The sequence below is a fragment of the Phodopus roborovskii genome, unplaced genomic scaffold (genome assembly GCF_943737965.1).
Source record: "Phodopus roborovskii unplaced genomic scaffold, PHOROB, whole genome shotgun sequence".
Classification (NCBI taxonomy): Eukaryota; Metazoa; Chordata; class Mammalia; order Rodentia; family Cricetidae; genus Phodopus; species Phodopus roborovskii.
In genome coordinates, this window is record NW_026126599.1 from 7,716,734 (window position 1) to 7,737,582 (window position 20,849).

At 43.7% G+C, this 20,849-nt stretch overlaps 1 protein-coding gene across 3 annotated transcripts in view; it reads left to right on the top strand.

Annotated features, from left to right (window-relative positions):
- Positions 1-20,849, top strand: part of Stard13 (StAR related lipid transfer domain containing 13) — a 370,724-nt gene that overhangs the window by 291,026 nt on the left and 58,849 nt on the right. The window lies entirely within an intron of this gene.

The following is a 20,849-nucleotide window of genomic DNA, read 5'->3' on the forward strand; positions in this document are numbered from 1 at the left end:
AGAAAAACCTTGTCTTGGAAAAAAAAAAAAAAAAAAAAAAAAAAAAAAAACAAGAGGGGGGGGGAGGAGAGGAGAGGAGAGGAGAGGAGAGGAGAGGAGAGGAGAGGAGAGGAGAGACAGTGACTGAATCAAGAATCCAAGGCCTGAGAATCTTTGGCTTGTATCTGACAGACACTGCCTATCCCAATAAGAAGAAATAATTAAAAAGAGTTATCAAGTATTCCTGGGAATCTTAATCCCAGAACTTGAATTTAGAATGAAAATAAATGCAAACTTAAAGAGAGTTTTGTGGGGATTTTATTAAGAGAATGTGTGTCACAATTGTCATTTTCATGGACTGATAGTACAAAAGGCACAAGAGCTTTCTTCATGAGGAGACCAGGGCAAGGAAACCTGAGCCACCTAGCTGGTGTCCCCTTAGGGGTTTGCCCTTAAAGTCTTGAAAATCCCCAGTTGCTTTTTAAATGCATTTAATTCTCTAAAACTAAACAGTGCTAAAGCAAACCTCTTAGGTCAACCAAAATAGTCGTTTAAGGGAAAAAATTGAATCCTTTTCAAATGCAGCCATTACACAATCTAGCTTGGTGTGGTGCCTGCTGAAAGTTGGGTGCCTTCCATGGAAACAAAAATGAACACAGAGACAAAAGAGTTTTTGAGTAATATTTAGAATGAGGTTGTGTGTATGTGTGTGTGTGTGTGTGTGTGTAGCAGAAAAATATGCCCAGAAGTTTTCTGCAGAACTAACTATCCATTTTTGTTTTGTTTGTTTGGTTTGGGGTTTTTTGTTTTTGTTTTTTTTGAAACAGGGCTTCTCAGTGTCCTGGAACTCGCTCTGTAGACCAGGCTGGCTTCAAACTCACAGAGATCTGCCTACCTCTGCCTCCCCAGTGCTGGGATTAAAGGTGTGCGCCACCAACACCCAGCCCATTTTTGTTTTCTTATGTGCATATTCTATGTAACTTCAGTATTCCCACAAATGCTGGCTACATACCTACAGTTTTCCAGACATACAGTGGCCATTGGGGCTCCACCATCAAATCAGAGTTCTCTCTTCTCAAGTGCTCATGAGCTTTAATAACGGCCTATATGTCTCCCACTCACCCTAGAAGTGGGAAAGTTACATCTGGACACACTAAGTGCTTGCCACCCTCCGAATATAGCGTCTGAGGTCTCTGGCACATCTGGGGAAGGAGAGAGGTGGGGGGAATCACTGGCTGAGTCAACCACATGCCTTTGGTGAATGCCCTCTCATGGGCTAACCACAAAGGATTCTGGGCACTCACGGTCCACTGTATGTGTTTACTAGCCTACAGTTGCTAAATGGCTGCTCTGTTCCTGTCACAATAGTCTTTAAATTTTAACTTAATTTTGTTTTAACAAAAGCAAGTTTAGCAGCAAGTCTGGAAGACAGGAAGTGACTCAGTGGCCTGGGAGTCAGGTGTGGGCAGTGAGGAGTGAGCTATAGGTCTAAAAAGTGTTCCTATGGGGGAGAGAACAGGGTTGGAATGTCAGAAATGACAATGACGTCAGCTCCAGGGTTACTCCTCCACTTTCCCAAGACAGTCATCACTGTCTATCACTGGCGGCGGCTGTGAAACAAGGAAGCAGCCTGAGGGAGTGGGTGCAGATGCTTGAAAGCCTTCTCAGGAAGGTTCTGGCAAAAGTAGTTTAGTGGACTCTGGCCTTTGCTAATAGAAGCCATGGTACCACAGATGAATTTTAAAAATCTACAATGTGGTGAACCTAAGAGAGTGTGTGTATGCTAATAATCATTTCAAATATCCTAAACTGATTGACACTGTAATCACTTTATAAAATAAGTACCACTATGGAATACACAATTAATAACATAGCTTAGATTGTAAATGGAAATTACACCTGCCAAAGGGGAGGACCTCTATAATATTTAAGAGATCGTATGCATTCCGGAAGCAGAGATAGAAGGATTGCAAGTTTGAGGCAAGCCTGAGCTACATAGTGGGCTCAAGGCCAGCCTGGGCTGCACAGCAAGCCCGTGTTTCAAAAATACCAAAGTTAAATTAAATTTAAAGCTAAGAGAATATAGGGACACATAGGAGGTCTCTTAAAAACCCATCTTAGCTACATTTAGTCAGCTGCAGGATGTGTTCTTTTGGGATTTGGGTTTTTTGTTTGGCTTGTCTAGCCAGAGCTTCGTGCTTGCCAGGCATGGATGCTGCTATTGAGCTACATCCCCGGCCACATGGAACATTTTCAACGTGTGTTTATAATCTCCAAGAGTGAGTGTGTAAGAAAAGATCTGGAAATTTCCAACAGAAGGTAAATAGGCCATTGGTGTTTCAGAATGAGTCAATCATGTACTGCTTCTTTCGGGGTGGCCAGTTCTGTCCTCTTCTGAAAGACTGTGGATAATGGGGTCAGTGGAACATACTCTACCTTACACTTCAGTCACCCAGAGGAACCCCTCATCAGACAGTTCATGCTGCTTTCTGCTCCAAGCAGTCTTCCTTCTGGAGGCTCTGATGTTTCTTTTTAACTCGAATGAAAACAATGGGGAGAGGAAGTGTGGAGGATTGGAATCTCGGCCGAGGCCCCACAGGTCACTGGGGACCAGTGAGGTTCCTTTCTGCGCTTGGTGGCCGGAAGCAGGAGAGAGAATGATCATCTGTTCCCTGCTCTAAGGCTGTCAGAACGTCCATGCTGGAAGCTCCCTCAGTCTTCCCGAAAACATTAATCAAACCCCTTTGGGGTGCTTAGCACTGGGCTGACGCAGAGGCAGACGGCTGTGGAGGGAACATGAAACTGGAGTAGACCAAAAATTCTAGTGCTGGGGTAAGTGTGGGTGGAAGGACACAGGAGGCCGAGGGAGGGGAGTGTGAACCTTGGGTGGCAGGAGAGGAGATACACAGAAAGGTAACAGGAAGAGCTGGTGTTTAAGGAGCTAAAGAAGGGAAAGTGAATGGGCTTGGCGGGTGGGGTGAGGCGGCACAAAGTCATCCTGGATGGAAAATGACATCCAGAAGATGATGGGAGTGGGGTTGGAGGCAGTTCAGAGAACCCTTGGTTCTTTGGTGACCCTACTATGCGGGCCTTGGAAGTGGGAGGTACAAAGTGACCTCCCACTGAGACCTGTGCACAGGGATTCCATGATGTCCCTCCGGAAGAGCTTTTTACTTTGAGGAGTTCGAGAACCCTGGATGCTAAACAGAATTCGGGTTGTCTCTGCAGTCATCACCTTGCATGAGGTTGGTTGCAACCTTGAGTAAAATGCACTAGAGACATCCTGCTATTCCAAGGAAATATGTTCAAGAATGCCTTTGTTTGCAAGCCAGCACTTCATGTTGCCGAGCAGAGATTCTGCATGAATTGTGTGATATTGTGCTTAGCTGACCTCTGCTAGCTCTTGGCTGTGTGTCTCTTGGTTCTTTAGAGCTGAGCCCTTGGCTCTCACTATGGTGTTTGAATTTGTGTGGTACACAGAGGGGCAGTTATAAAGAAATGAATAAATAGATCTCTCTAAAGTGAGATTTCTTACAAGCTTCATCGGGGAACCAGAATAGCCAGTAGTCTTTAGAGTCTGCAGAATCGTGTATCTCCCTGGAGCATCATTTTCCTCACACTTGAAGGAGAGCTTTTTATATTAAAAAAAAAAGTATGAACTCATTACATTCTAACTACGTGTAGGAAAATGTAAAATTCATTGAGGGAACCTTTTCTTTCTGTTGTTCAGGCATATCAGTGGGAAAAGGAGAAAAAACGCAAGAGTCATTTCAGGGAAGAATAATGGCTTTAGGGTTTGTTTGTTTGAATTTATTTTTTATGTGCATTGGTGTTTTGCCTGGTGTGTGTGTGTGTGTGTAGGTGTGTAGGTGTCAGATACCTGGGACTGGAGTTACAGACAGTTGTGAGCTGCCATGTGGGTACTGGGAATTGAACTTGGGTCCTTTGGAAGAGCAGTCAATGATCTTGACCGTTGAGCCATCTCTCCAACCCAGGCTTCAGGTTTTTAAATGTGTCAATATAGAAAATTCATTCTGTTCAACAACTGTTCAACACAAAATGAAATCAAACCCCTGTATTCAAGACAGGATTACAGGGTGAGCTAACTGCCCTCCCTTTCCCTGGACGCCTCGCACCCTCAGAGCTTCAGTGATGAGTACAGGTAATAAGATAAACACGTGCATATAAAGAAACTAAGGCTTCGGTTGCAGAGCCCTTTGCTTGGGGAGGAGCTCTTCAGTGTGAATACACCTTTTTGTCAGGGTGGGTTTTTTTTGGGGGGGGGGTGTTGTGGTTTTTGTCAAGGTTGTTGTCCACAATCTCTGTTCTTTCCACCTCTCTGTTTTTATTTTATTCAGTAAAGATGCTCACTCTTTCCCCCTGGCTCCGTCACTTTTCTCTTTCTAGAGAGTACCAAGAGTCACCTCCATCATTGTTGTCATCCTCAACCATACCCACACACAAGCTCACTTCTTCTTCGATGTTGGCAATACCACAAGGACTACAAAACTGCATGGAGCCCCTACTCTCTCCATGTCCACCATGCTCACACTTTCAGTCTAATAGAGACATGGAAGTCCTGGTCACAGAAAACAAATCAAGTGGTAATTCAAGGTGGCCATGTGTCATAGCGTGGAGGTAGCCATCCTACTAGATGGTTCCCAGAAGGTAAATACAGCTATTCAGGGTCCCAAGTCAGCTCACCCCAGTATATCACCTTGTTTCTCCATCTCGCTGAGAACCCAAGTAGTCATAGCCAAGCCTCTCAAAGAATGGAAGGCACTGCTGTCATTAATAGCATCCCATATCCCCAGTGCCCATCGCAGCCAATTGGATGATTGCCTCTGGGTTACAAATAAGGATGCCAGGGTTAGTTATAGCTCCTCCATGGCATATCCAAGGAGTTTTTGTGTGCCCACACTGAATCCAGACTCAGATCTATTACCAGAACAAGCCCCATTCTCCTGGGACTGGGCCACATCTGTCTCCCCAGCACTGTTCCAAAGCCACCTCTGGAAGGCCTCTAAGCTGCATGAGATTCCATGCCATTGATACTTATTGATTACGCCTGGGGTGGGGGGTGGCATCTGTCCAACTCCTACCCCAGAAACAGGTGCTTCAGGCTTCTCAAATAGAGTATAACAGGATGCTATGGTGCCCAGATCCTCACCCCCAGCCTCATTGAATAAAACCAGAGCAAAGGAGATTTTCCAGGGAAAAGAAGATCTAGAGACTTCTTAGTCCTTTGGCAAGAATAAGTCTGCAATGCGCTCTGGCCTGAGATTTCTGCAGAACAAGGCAAGCCCTGCACAGCTGCTCTTGGTTCAACACCTACAGAACACACACCAGGTTCCACAGGCTCTGCCAGGCAATCATGATGAGTAAGGCCTTCAAAGAGCCGAGGTCAGATGGAGGACACAGATGTGCACTGAGAACATGCCAAGGTTACCTCATACAGACTGTAATAGCCCAGAGCCAGGCCAACCTGGGATTCCATTGTCCCCACTGAATCATGGTAGATCGAACATAAATGAGAGTGAGTCGGGAGGGAACGATGTAGGACTGTGACGGATGGAAAGATAAAGATGAGCAGTGGGAACTAAGTGTAGGGTGTGACCCACAGCCTGGGCTGGGGAACTCTCAGCAGTGCTGGGCACCTGGGTGTGAGTCCTCGTTAGCTATGGCCAGCCAGGCCAGGAAGGCACAGAGGGCCATAATGGTGAGTTGGCACTCCATTCTGCTCGTGACAGGAATGATAAAAGCCTCTAGGGGTTGCTCACTGGAGGAGGCTTGTTGAGATTCCCTTGTGATAGTCCTGGGTACAGGAGCGAACGCAGGGGAGGAGAAGAGGAGTTTGGGAAATATCTCGTAAGAGATCCAGGGGTGCTGGGATTGCATAGTGAGACTTTGGAAAATTGAGAAAGAGGGAGTCTAAGGAGACACCCCCCCCCAATCAGGTTTTTTGACTCATAGAATGTCAGTTCATGTATTCATTTAACTAGATTCTTCTGGAGTAACCAAGTGTTACTAAACAGTCAAGATGTGTGTTAACCAGACTTTCACGGCTGTGACAGGCACCTGAGAAAAACAAGGAGGAAGGCTTTATTTTGGCTCAGGGTTCCAGAAGTTTCCCTACCATGATAGGGAGGCATCGTAGCTGGGTGAGGGGTGGAACTTTCCTTATTCCATCCGGGTTCCTCCCCTGTAGGATGCTGTTGCCCCCATTTGGGTAAATCTTCCTCACTTAGGTAATGCTTTCTGGAAGCCCCTCGACCCTGGACCCTGGACCCCCCCCCAGGTACACCTGGAGGTGCACCCAACTAATCTCCTAGGAGCAATTCACCCAGTCAAGCTGACAATTAAGGCTAATGATGCTAGCTTATGACCAGCTGTTAGATGGGGCAGGCTAAAATGGGATGGGAGGAGAGGGGAAAGAGGGTTTGCATACATAGAGGGTAACTATCATTTGTGAAATTTTGCTTCAGCCTGTGTGTGTGCAGATGTAAGTGTGTGCCTGTTCACAATATGAGTTATATTTCTTTATCTTACAATGAAGTTGTGGTCAAACATTTGAAAGTTCTACACTATTCTTTTCTGTGGTTGTGACTCAACCATGAATGGTTTTTCAGGTATGACTATATCTCTGTAGGGCTGCATTACTTAAAGAGGGACACTGATTCTCTATGAGAATAAAATGAGGTATTATATTTTCTTTTCCTCTCTCTTTCTTCCCTCCTTCCTTTTTGTCTCTTTTCTCCTTCCTTTTCCTTTTTTTTTTTTTTTTTTTTTTTTTTTCCTGAGACACTGTCTTACAATGAAACCTAAGCTGGTCTAGAATTCACTGTGTAATGGAGCTGACATGAGACTCTCAGTAATTCTGAGCCTCAGAGACCAGAATGCTGGGATTGCAGGCATGGCCCACCAGGACACCTTCTGCCGTTTCTTACCATTACTCTCCTGACCCCAACCCTTGCTTGGAATTCCCAAGGACTTGATGCAGGGGCAGTGTTAAAGGGGATCAGATGTTAGTATTGGGTATCTGTACTGGCCTGCCTTTGGGGTGCTGACAGGATACACTCTCAACTGCTGCCACTAAGAGCACCACCTGTGCACATTCACTATGTTCCCTTTTCAAAGGGCCCTGCCCACCTCCCATCCCTCTCTCCCTCTGTCTGCCCCCCCCACCTCTCACCTCTCCTCTCTCTTTCCTCTCTCACGCTGCTCCTGTCCCCAGACGCTGGTTTCCTCCCTCCCCTTCCCCCTCTTTACAATCCTTTTCCCCTAATTTAAAAAAAAAAAAATCCTGCGCTCAAATTCTAGTGTGTGCCATCTTTCTTTCTAGAGCATCTTTTTAAAATTACAACATCAGAGCCAGCAGGAATAGTTGTCCCGGCCAACACAGGACAGTGGGGTGACACGCAGATGTGCAGGAACACTGCCACCCAGGGATAGCCACAGACAATTCCCCAGCGTCAGACTCACAACTAGGAGGACAGTGTGGCCTTTTTCAGATTGACTTAGTTATATGTAAATGCATGAGTGTTCGTTGTGTGTGTGTACCATGTGTTCTAGGTCAGAAGAGGGCATCAAATAACCCTGGAACTGGAATTAAGGATGGCTACAAGCTCACATAGGTCCTCTGCAAAAAGAGGTGTTCCTAACTGCTGAATCATCTCTCTTTTCATGGAGGGTTTCCCAGCTCAGGGTACTTCATCATACATTTTTCCTGCACTGGCATAGATCTGTAGGGTTAGAGGAACCTGACTATCTGAGAGATGTATTTTTGAGTTTGTTGGCCTCCGGATCTGCATTTTGCTTTTAGTAGAGTCACTCATGCCCTTAGTCAACAGTCACTGCATACAAACCATTCTAGTGGGGTTGCTCAGTACAGGTGTTTGCCAAGCCTAATAACTTGAGTTCCATCCACAGGACTTACATGGTAGAAGCAGAGAACCAACCCTCTCAAGTTGTCCTCTGACTTTCACACATGCACCATGGTGAGCACCATAATGTGTATGCATATATATGAACTCATGCACACACACACATCCCACAAAATATATACATGTTTGGGAGCATTTTATTGTTGTTGTTTTCAATGAACTATAGATGTGAAGGTCCAGTCTATCTTCCAGCCTGGTGTTGTGTATCTATGATGTCATAATTTAAGCCCTAATAGTTGTTAAAGGACACTTACAACTTTGTCTTTCACATACTCATAGATTGCAAGTACGTGTGTGTGTGTGTGTGTGTGTGAGAGAGAGAGAGAGAGAGAGAGAGAGAGAGAGAGAGAGAGAGAGAGAGAGAGAGAGAGAGAGAAGGGAGAGGTTTATTTCCTCATTTCAAAAATTGGTGGTCCACTTAAAGCAGAATAGAACAGAACTGGCCATCTTTGACTTCTCCAAGGTGCAGTTTTCTTCTTGAGCTAAATGTGAGCACTTTAGTGGCAGAGTAAGATATGAAGCCTCAGCAGCAACACACACACACACAGAGAGAGAGAGATATACACAAAGAGAGAGAGGCATGCACACACATACATACACAGAGAGGCATGTACACACAGAGGCATGTGCGCGCGCGCACACACACACACACACACACACACACGAAGGTATGCACATATACACACAGAGCAACATTTGCATGCCAGAAGCTTTCCAGACCCCTGAATCCTATCTAAAAGTTCCAGGTTAAGAACCGCCAGACCATGGAAAGGCACATGAGGTCCCACCCCCAGTTAAAGAGGTGGCTGTTGGCTCCTGAAGATGGTAGAGTACCTTTCTTGATAGGTTACCTGTGTTACAGTAAACAGTCCCACACCTGTGCACATAATTGGAGTCAGTAGTTGGACTCAGTGGATTCTTTTAGTGGGAGGATATAGCACTGGGAGGAATTGGAGGTGGGAGATGGATAGGACCAAAATCTATTTCATACAGCTATAAAAGTCTCAAAAGATAAATTTTAAAACTGCTACTAATAATTGCAAAACAGGGCCCCAGACCATCCATTGGTCTGATCAAGACAGACTTCCTAGTATATTTTTAAATTATGTATGAATATTTACTTGTTCTTTACTTTGGGAAAACAGAGGTTCATGGAGGCCGCCTGTTCTCAAAAGCTTCTGTTCAATATCCGGTACAATTTGAGCAGCCAGAGAACATTCATTATCATCTTTTAGACAAAGTAGTTCTTTGGTCTAAAGGTAACTGAATCTCAACTTGTTTGCATGATGTCTGAATGAGTTCACATGTTATCTCCCTACAAAGCAGATGTGTGCATAGACCCCTGGGGTATTTTTCACAGTAAGCATGGACTTGGCATGAAGCCTACCTGGGAGAATCAGGACCTCTTGTTGAGGTCAGTGATCTTGGGCTGCAAATCAACTCCCGAATTTTCCTGAGTCATTAATGCACAGAAAGTGCTTTCCTTTGCTCATACTTAATTCATCTGTTTAGATTTTCCTCGTGTCATGGAAAAATCAACGCTCTGAATGTGTTTCCCTTATTGATGCCCACATGTCTGATAGAGATCTTTTCCCCAAGGTTTTCTGTGTTTGGCTCTGTTTTAAGATATCTTTGACCTTGAGTTCCCCGAGTATCAGGCATAGGGAGGCTAATATTTTACTTATTAACTAGTAAGCACATTGTAAATTGTAATCACAAAACCACCTTCCTCAGGATGGTGTTCATATCCCCAAAGTAACAGCCATTTAGGAGAAACCTTTACCGCCACCTTCAAAGTGTCACATCTCATTTATGACTCTCGCCACATATCATTTAGAAGAGAGATTTTAATGTAGCCTTCTGTGGGATACAGAATGAATCATGTTAAGAGCCTTGTCAAAGGAGGAACTGGATGCAGGCTGACAGGTGCCATGTGGCCTCAGGGCTTTCCAGCAGGCACTCATGCAGTCCCAGAAGACCTTGCTGCCAGGAAGGCATGAACTTGTGAGAGTCTAAGGCTCTTGGTGGGCAGAAGGATTCTCCACAGCAGAACTGTCCGACTCAAATTTCACATCATGTGCTGGGATTTGAGTGGTCATTTTATCGGAGAATGCATCCTTTGCTGTGAGCCCTGGAGAGCACTGTGGTTCCCACGGGGGCATGATTTCCTGATTTGTGCTGAGACCAGGTGTTTTTCTTCTCTGCTGCCTGGAAGCCCTGTGCGTTGGGAGCCCTGTGGTGTTTGTTCTACAGCACTTACCAGTAGGCTTTCATTGGGCCACTCCCGAAACTGTCAGTAGGATAAATAAATATATAAGTGCATTCCTTTTTTTTTTTTTTTTTTTTTTTTTTTTTTTTAGGCCAGATGAAGGGCTAAGTGGGTAGATACCAGGATATTACTTTAACAAACAGCACTGTCTATTACAGAAAAACAGCACCCACTCCCCATATGTAAGAGTAACAAAGGCTGTGCTCCAATAAGAGTGTAATCACTTTCCAGTGGCCCAGTCATGTAATTCTTTACAGTGCTCTGAGGGAGGCACTGTTGTTTAGTTTTAGCCTATAGAAGAGGAAACTGGGGCCTGTAAATGGAGTACCCAGAGTCAGGGAGGTCTTGAAACATGGACTGGAATTTAACCCCGACCTTCACTGTCAACTGTGTTCAGCTTTGTTCCCTCCCTCTTGGTCTGCTTGTGTCCTAGGACTGCTTCCTAGATAAACTGACATGCTCTCTTGGGAGAGGAAAGTATACTATTCGGAGAGAAAAAAACTTGAGCAAAATGAAGCTAGAATACATCCTCCTTTTTATTGTTGTGGTTGTTTGTTTTAACATCCCTGGAAATTCGTGACATTAACTTCGCATAAAGGTGAAATTGCCTTGTCTTTTCAGATGCTCCTGGCATTCACTGTGAGTGAATTTACTAATTTCATGACAAAGGCACACATTGTGTTTGAAAATGTGTATGACTTGTGGAGTCTAATGGTCTACCAGAGTTCACATGTTCATTTTTAAAAGATGTCCAGTTTGCCTTCATTTGGTGTTGTTTGTTCTCTCTCTCTCTCTCTCTCTCTCTCTCTCTCTCTCTCTCTCTCTCTCTCTCAACAATACTTAAAACTTTAGCATTCAAGAAATATCAGTTTCATACCTAGAGTGAAATTCGTCCTCCAAATTGTGTGAATATATGTAGAGGATCTCAAAGATAAGGGAGCAGTTGTCACATAGACATCTGTTGTTTGAATACCCAAAACTTCCTAGAAGAGATGGGAAAGTGGTCCACCCTTGACCTTGAACTTCCTGACTCCTGTTAGTTTAAGGCATCCCTGTAGCATCACTGAAGCAGACTTCTGCTGCATGAATAGACTTCCACTTGGAGTTCCCTCTGTGAAGTCTACTGAGAATGTAAATCAGAACCAGATGAAATATGTCTTAACTCAGAGTGTAAAATTACATGGGAAATGTCAACCCAGAGAGCAGTCTCAGAAACTCATTCATTAGGACGTGCATTCTCTCATACTGATAATTTTTATACTTAGGACAAAAGTCTCTGGAGAAATTAATTTATTTTAAACTCAGGAGTGTGGAAGCCTAGTTGATAAGAAGGTCTTAAACTAATGGCAGCAGGGTATGATGTAGCCACCTAGAATGTTTGAAAGGATGTCTGGTGGCATTGTCAACTGAAAATACAGATTTGGGGAAGATTATATTAGGGCTGACAAAATGGCCCAGCTGGTAAAAATGCTTGTTACCGAAATGGAACAGTCTGAATTCCAGGAGATCCGATGCCCCCTTCTGACCTCCACAGATACATGCATTCATGTGTGTGTGTGTGTGCGCGCACACACACACACACACATACACACACACACTAAAATTAAATAAATCATACTTAGCCTAGATGTATGTACACATTTTCATAATAAATGACAAGTAGCTGTATGCTGACTAAACATGTTCATCTCTAAGGTAATTTCCCATTTCATTCTTTTCATTTCTTTCACCTTTGTCTTTTTACTCAAAAAGAGAATGGTTGACATTACCCTGCCCCTTGGTGTCTTCCTGGATTTGCTCCGCCCCTTCCACCCACTCCTTCAGACACCAAGGTCCGTAAAAATCTCTCACTTGGTGACCTAGGAGCAGCTTCGGGTCTGTTCTTTAGTCTCTTGGTGACTTGCACCGGATATCTCAAATGATAGAATGGTATGGAACTAGTCATCTCACTGCAGGACTCGTGGGACGATGACAGGGAAAAGTATCTGCACCTGTTCAAACCAGGCCCATGTCCCCTCAATATCTGCGAGATTGAGTTTATGTGGACAGGACACGGAGGACACAGAGATCCAGCCATTTTTTTATTTGATATCTGAAAATAAGCATTGTATCTTTACACAAAAGTGCTCTGGACCCCTTTAAGGCGGTCTGTCTATCTTACTATCTGTGTAAGTACGGCTGAAAACCAGTGTGGTCCCTTGTCGGTAGCCCTACCGGCATCCTTAAAGCTCTGCCAGCTTGGGTAGTGGCCAGGCTTTAGTGACACCCTGAAACCAGCATCAACCAGGTCTGGTCATTGTGTCACTTCCCTTGTTGGCTGATGCTGGAGTGATGAATAGATCATTGGTAGCATTTTGAATTGTTGGTTTAGTTAGTTTTCGTTGGAGTGTCCATGGGTGAGTGTGTAAGTCTATGGCTCAAATACTCTATACTAACAGGAGACTCTACTTAAGGAGGAATACAGTTACTTTGCTGCCTCAAATCTGTTCTTATGAAAATTACGTCTTTTAGATTTTTACTTCATTTTATTTCATTTGAATGAATATTTGCTTCTCTCTCTCTCACTCTCTCTGTGTGTGTGTGTGTGTGTGTGTGTGTGTGTGTGTGTGTGTGTGTATGCTCATACAGTGCCCAAAGAGGCAAATGAGGGTCTGATGCCCTCTTCTGACCTTTTGAGGCACCTGTACTCAAATACACACACACACACACACACACACACACACACACACACACACACGCACGCGCACACACACACACATACACACACACACATACACACACACACCACTAAAAATGCTTTTAGAGCAATGTAAGATGCAAGCATGTCTCTTCAGAAACAAGAAACTAACAACCTGGCAGCTTACAACTGGGGTGGGGCTCCGATCAAAGCTCTTCCAATGTAGAGTTTAGATGGAGAGCCAACATCAGGACGACTCCTGCCGGTTCTTTGCCTTGCTAGAAGATAGACAAGACTAGGGGTAGGGAGAGAGGGAGGGAGAGAAAGGGGAAGAGACAGAGACTGAGACAGAGGAGTATCTGAATTCATGTACTTGGTCCAAAAAGGGTTAGCAGGTTAGTAGAGCCGCTGTCATGGTGGGTCAAAATCAAGGTCCTTCAGCCGACACCTGCAAACTCTGGTCTTAATAATTGAATCAACTCTTGTCTCCCTATCTTGATTTCATTTGCTTAGCTAACTTCATCTTGAAGACTCTCTTTAGAGTTAGTGGCAGGCAGTGTGTCTGAGGCTTCAAAAGGCTGGGGATGTTCACACGCTTGTGGATGCATGCAGCCTTCCTGGGAAACATCACAGATGCCTGATGGGAACAGTCTGTCCCAGATGATAAAGGAGACTAGAGGTCTCCGCTGCCTAATGGAAAAGTTGAGTCAACATGATCTGATCAGCAATTAGTTGGCTGGACAATCATATCTTCTCTGCTCCCCCTTTGGTACTAATTATATAGGGAGACTGTACATTTTTATCTCATCAAATACTACCAGGAATTTCAGGACTAGAGAATGGTGTTTATACCCCCCAAAAGCTTTTCTTGTCCTGCTGCAACTGGACTCTGGCTTTTGTGTGGTACCTTCTACATTCTCTGAATGCACACAAGCTGGGTGCAAGGATGCAAGTTTGGGGAAGGAGCAATTCCAACTGTCTGCATTTTTGAGCTATAGCAACAGATGCTCAACTCCCGTTTCCAGGAGACATAAAGGTCTACAGTGTTTTCTGTATGCTTTGCATAGGGAATGGCAGCGGCTTAAATTAGCTCAAGGGTGCAATGCGGCTTCAGCAAATTTCTGAAACAGTAGTGTGCTTAAAAAAAAACAAAACAAACAAACAAGAAAAAACAGAAATTTTACTCCTTGTTCCTAGTTAATGCCAGTGGCTGACTTGCTGTGGCTCTGACCCCTTTGTCATCTGAGACCCAGACTGAATTATCAACCCTACCTAGAACATGCACCCTCGTGAAAGAGAAAACTGGCAGGTGACAATCGCTGAGTGTTTGGGGTTTTGTTTTTAATTAGTATATATTACTTTTGCTTACCTCTCATTGGGTGAAGTGGATGTTATGGTTAACTTCAGAGGAGGGTCACATGGCTGCTAGAAAGGGCAGAGGCTACTGGAAACATAAAAGGAAAAGCTGATATCTGTGCATTCCCTTTAATTATATATTTGATCATTTATTTAAAGTACTTAGTTTGTGTATACATGCATATTATAGATAGCATTGCTATATGGTGTGTGTCATATACATATATACATACACGTGATTTTCCCAACTTGGCTGAAAAAAGAATTTAAAACAGCTCTTCAGTGACTAGGAATAAGCCTCCTTCTTCAAATATGCTCACCCCCTTTCACTGTAATAGAAATTATTTTAGTGGCTAGATTTGTCATTAATCCAGCTTGCAGTTGATATTTCAAAATGAAGAAATAAGGCTGGCATTAAGATGAAGGGCTGGAGTAGTTACTCAGTGTTAAGGGCACTGGCTACTCTTACAGAGGACCTGGCTTCAGTTCCCTGCACCTTTGTGTGCCTCACAACTACTTGTAACTCTACCTCCAGGAGATCCAACACCCTTTTCTGGCTGCTGTGAAAACTACATTCATGAGAACACACACACACACACACACACACACACACAATTTTAACGTAAAATAAATCTTTTTTTAAAAAATGAACTGATGGAATACGATGTCATCATATGACTCTGGCTTTGGAGAAAGAAATACACATGCTCAGAGCCAAGTATTTTTATTTTGATGGAAAGGATTTAGATGACATAGCATTGTATACATCTATGAACTGCCAGGTTTTTTCTCCCTATGGTCAAATACTTGGTGACAGGAATATGTTTTGTTGTGCATCAAGAAAAGGGTTGGTTGAAACCATGGTGAAATAAAACAGGTGTTTATAAATTGACTTGATGTTTTGAAAACGTGGTGACTGGTAATCTTAAATTGTCCATAAGTAACCTGTATTTCCATAAGTAACCTGTGTATTTTAGCTCCCTGTCTCTCACTTAGAGTATCAATATAAAGAAAATGTTATTTTTTAAAAAAAAGCCTACTTAGCATATATACATGAGAAATATTCGGGCATTCAAAACATAAAAACAAACTTAATACAGATTCTCAAAGTACAGGAAAAATAATGGATCCTGACATCAAGCCGTGGACTCTAAATCGAAGGCAGAGAAACCATAACATGCTGCCCTATACCTGTAATTTAGGTTATAATGCCCTCCTGGGAAAAGAATCTGGGGAAGTGTGTGCTCTGTGTAATCTTAAGGAGCATGTTATTCATGGCCGTATAGAGATGAAATGGATAGCCTGGCATTAACTTGAACAGAATCCGCCTTGTATCTGACCAAAGAAATACACTTTTAATAAGCAGGACCTTCAATTGAGAAGTTCTCTCCAAAGGCTAAGGCATCATTTGCCTTAAGTAGTACATTAATTATGAAGTGAACTCATTGGTATGAATTATCCTAAACCTATAACCACGAGCCTGTTGAAATCTTAACACCTTCCAGATACTATAATGCTGGTAATTGCATCCAAGGAGACATCTCGTGGTGGTTGAGTCATCCCTCACTGTAGGTAAGATCTTCTTTAGGAACAAGATGCACAGTATGCTAGCTAGTTCAATGGGAGGGGAAGGCCAGTGGTGCCCAAGCCCACTTTCATGAATCATTCCTCTGGAGTGTTTTCTTGAACATTTAGAAAGTAGCTGCCTCCCACTGGAGCCAGCCTGTCTGTGAAGTTTGTAGGAGTTTTGTAAGGACAGTGGTTGTGAATACTCCAAAAATAAAACTCACAGTAGAGGAGGCCTGGGTCCTTCCAAATAGACAGATTTCGGATAATTCATCCTAATGTGGCCCTGGGCTAGAATTTTTGGCCATTTAGAAAGACCACTTAATTAATCCCTTCTGGTTAGCTATGGAAGACTGTGCTATGCAGAGCATAATGTGGACCCAAATGTACTTAAAGCTCTTTAGCTAGGCATTTCTGTTTTGATAGGCGCGCCAGTTTGAAAATACAATAATTCTGTGACTTGAGAGGAGCCCTGCAAACTTGTGCCCCAGATCCTTGAAGCTCAGCAAACTCTTGCCTTGACTCCGGCCGTCCTGAATCTGGAGCAGTCGCTGGTAACCTAAATTGCTAAGCAAAATAGTTTATGTGTCTCCTACCTCTGTAGAGCTCCAGCCTTCTGCTACCTTCAGTCTGCATTTGGGGGGGGGATGATTTACTGAAGGGATTTATCTTGGCTTCATTCATTAGGATAAGCCCCAGCAAAATACAGCTTGGTATATTCAAATATCAACATATTTAAGAAATTTTTTTTATAAATAATGTCATTATATGGGAACATACTCACAGTGTATAATTATGTTTGTGAACAACAGTCGAGCTAAGATATTATTATGTCACCCCTCTGGCAGATAGCATACATTAAATTATGTGTTGGTGATGAGACAAGAGTTAACTTTACTTTGATTGTACCTTTCAGGTTTTTTTTGGATAATGTTTTAAAACTGAACATGTACAATTATTGAGAAACACAGTGCGATTTTGTAAAATCGTGTCGCTAGCCAGGGTTTGTTCTATGCAGCCTTTCATACCCATAGGAACATTCAGCCCTGCAGCACTGCTGAGATAAGCCCCACCCCCATAGGTCTGCATCACCCACCCCACCAGGTCTGTCCCCGAACAGACTTTCTGTCATATTCTAAGCAACTGGCTGTGGGTTAGGTGAGGAGTAACACTGAGCACAGCCAAACTGGTACCCAGGTGACCGTAAGACAACTGAGTTAACGCCTGTGACTTCCTGTCAAGTCGGAATCACGGGTCTCAAGAGAGTGCCCGAAGCTGGAGAGACAGTTAAGAACACTGGCTGGTCTTTCAGAGGGCCCGGGGTTCAGTTCCCAGCAGCCACATGGCAACTCAGAAATGTCTGTAACTCCAGTTCCAGACATGAATGGAGGCAAAACACCAATGCACATAAAAATGTAATTAACTGATTAAAAACAAACAACAACAACAAAAAAGAGAGTACCTAGCCCTAACCAGATGCCTCTGAACTTGTTGCATAAGCCTTGAAACACAAGTTGTTTTCAGCCCCAAATGCAGTTGACGTGAGAGCCTAGGGCTCCTCAATCTACACTGTTGGAGAAGGAGACTGTTCAGGAACTCATGGGTTGTGTTGGGAATCAGGATGGCCAGCCTTCCTTAAACCAATCAGAAGAGATCCCTCATGTAAAGAGGTCCTGCTATTAGAACTGGACGATGTTGAGTCATCCTTCTATCCCTTGTACCCAGGTGGTGTGTTCTCTGTCTTTTATTCACTTAGCAGCCATCTCCATTATCTGATATTGGATTCATAGTATGCATAGGGCTTGGGGCACCCGAGAAAAGAATGTTGGGCAAAATGAGCCAAAATTACTTACTATGTGGACTAGTTACAAAACTGATATTGGAGGAATCATGAAGAGGGCTCCATTGGTCAAGCACTCGCCATACAAGATGCTGACCTGCATTTGATCCCCAGGACATTAGTCTCCATGGTGCATGCCTGCCTGTGATCCCAACACTGAGACAGTGGAGGCAGAAGGTTCCCCAGGGCTGGCTGTCTATCCAGGTAGTCTAGCTGAATGTTGAGCTCTCAGTTCAAACTGAGACAGATATTGTCTCACGCAACAAAGGGGACAACAATAAGGAAGGTCAACTTTAGGACTCCACGTTCTCCCACTTGTGCATGGGCATCTGCACGCTCGCACGCACACACACACACACACACACACACACACACACAGACATATACACACATATAACACACACACACACAAATTCCTTCCTTAGTTCTGTAGAAGTCCTGTCAGGATAGCCAAACAAATGGATTACATTCTCCCTCAACTTCCCTTTCCACAACTTCAGGTATTTGAAGTCTACCTTGGAAAACATTGAACATAAATAAATAAGTAAATAACAGGAATAACTCGTGGGTTTTGGGAGCCCACAGTCCCACTGTATCACACTAAGGATGGGGATTGCCCTCTTGTCTCGATTGTGTCGATTGTGCCGATTGTGCCCACACCATAGGTGTCACCTGCCTGATAGTCACTTGGAAGCCATCTCAGTTATCAAACCGAAAGTCATGGCATGTAATGGGTTTAGACCACAAACAGGGTTTCACCATCCATAGGGAATCTTGGGTCACACCTCTGCAGGTAAAGGGGGACATCTCCAGGGCAATAACCTTCGTGGAGATGTGTGGGCCCTTTGGTCCAGTGGTATTCTTGAGCTCTATCTCCACAGCTTATGTTTCCAGAAGAATGCTGCAATGAATTGATGTATTCCTGCGGCTGCTACATGAGCAGGTGAGGGTTGCAAATGGGGAACAAATAGAACAGTCAAAATGTGATTTTAATGGCTCTTATTGCTTTCACATAATGCAGTGATGGTTACTGAGAGCACATTAAAATACAAATGTCCACGCTTTCCTCATCAAGTGTCATTTAAATCTCATTAGATAGATCTTTGGGAAATGACACTGGCAATATGACTCCCTCCTAATTTTCCTGCGTTTTGGCCACTGCAAAGGCCCTGGGGAAAACAGCATTTGTCTGACAGGGATTAGAAGGGACTGTGGATGAGCCATAGACACTATAAGACCTCTTTCCAACTTAGTCAAACAGTCAAAATGAAATTTGATGGTGGTAATTATACAAGACCGTTCAGTTGCTGGTTGGTAAGTTTCTTTTGCTCTTCAACAGGGATGTCCAGACACTAGGCCAGCAGCCATTTCCCCCTTCTGTTGCCTGAATAGGTGCGTGTGTATAGTTGTTACATGGATTGATTCTGTATCAGTGCATATCGACCTTTGTCTCTTGGTAGACTTAACTCTCCCTACTCTCTTCTGGTTTCCACTTGTGGCAAAATCCCTGAAAAAAGGAGTTCTAGGGAGGTTTTGCTTTGCCTCACAGTTTGCAGGGATATACTTCAGCGTGGTGGGGAGGGGCTTCCTCATCTCTGGACAGGCTGAGGCACACAGAGCTCTTTGGAAAGGTGGCTGACCTCTAACCCCCAATGCCCATCCCTACACCCCCAGTGACCCACCCCCTGCAGCCAGGTCCCATCTTCTAAGATTCGAAGACACCGCTACCTCGTGGGGGCCAAGGGTTCAAGCACATGACTCCATAAGGCACATTTCCCATCCAGACCGTAACACAGTATCTCTTTCCATGTGTCCTTAAAGCTGAACAAGTCTTCCAGTTGGAAAAACTATTACTGAATCTTACCGAAGAATGCAAAAGCAGGACATGCATTTGGTAGGCATTTAGGCAAATAGAAAGGCAATTGAGTACGGCAGTGGTCTGAAGAGCCAAACTCCATGGCTTGATGAGTGGTGTTTTCTAATTTACTGTTATTTACTCCTCGAAATTTGTGATTTGTTTGAAACCTAAAAACTTGGCACAAGAGTTTTTAAAAATTAGCTTATTTGAGTGACTGGCCTAGGTTCTGGGGAAGGTTTGATTATTTGTGTTTGTGTGTGAGTGGTATTTTAATCCATTATCAGTGTTTCTATTGAGAGGAAATGAAGTGGTCTGGAGAGACCTTATGTAAAATCCTTCAGCTTCTATCCCATCCCACGCTGTCTGAGCACAGTTCTCTGTTCCAGCAGGTTTCCTACACTGAGCCATGGCTCTCCAGTTTCTCATTATTTTTGTCTCGGGTTTAATGCTCTCTGTTTCCCTGAATTTCCACTTCTCTCTGAGTTTTCTTATGCTGTGAAGCACCTTAATTCTAGGTCTTGCCCTGTCTTCATTTCCTAGCTATCTGGGATTAAAAAAAAAAAAAAAAAAACTACTACGTTTTGATCATAATGCAAACAAAAGTAAAACAGCAAAATGCATAATTGGCATGATTCACTAGAAAATGCAGAATTCTGCCATTCCTTACCAACTCATAACTAAGCTTAAAGAATGTCTGGAAACCAGTCAGCTATTTTCTTGTTTCAGCCCTCTGTGTCCTGAAGCGGGAGGAAGATGTGTAGCCTGAAACTTGACATGAATATGAAATCCATGCTGGTCAGAATTAGCAGAAACCCCTCAACACTACAAAAAACAGAACTTGGAAGTTTTCTATCCTGGAGTGGCAGCAGATTCAGGATGCTAAGCAAAGCTTGGCCTCACTGAAGATTTTGCTTTTGTGCATCTTTAGGGTCTAAGATGTGATCTTTGGTTTGTTTTAATGTACATTAAATGGCTTCATCAGGTCAAACAGTCAAACATGCTGGACAGCTGCTGAGATTTTATTGGGAAAGGGCACAGTCTCCGGTCTGTGGTCCATGTTCCTAGAGAGAGAGAGAAAGAGAGAGAGAGAGAGCAAAGGTTTTAAAAAGGCATTTCCTCGCAGTTTTGACTGCAGAAGCAAACAAGCACCCAGGGAGATGGAACACATTGACAGCATCCCAGCAGTTGAGGAGAGCCTTGTTGGGGAACTTTTCTTAGACTTTTTACTTCTGTTTGGAGAACCTGAACTCTTGACAGAGGAACTTCTTTTCCTGGGGCTGATGTTGACCTAACAGCATGGTGGTTGTGAAATAACCCAGAATTCACAAGGTCAGAAGATGACCTGGTTTGCACGCTGTCGC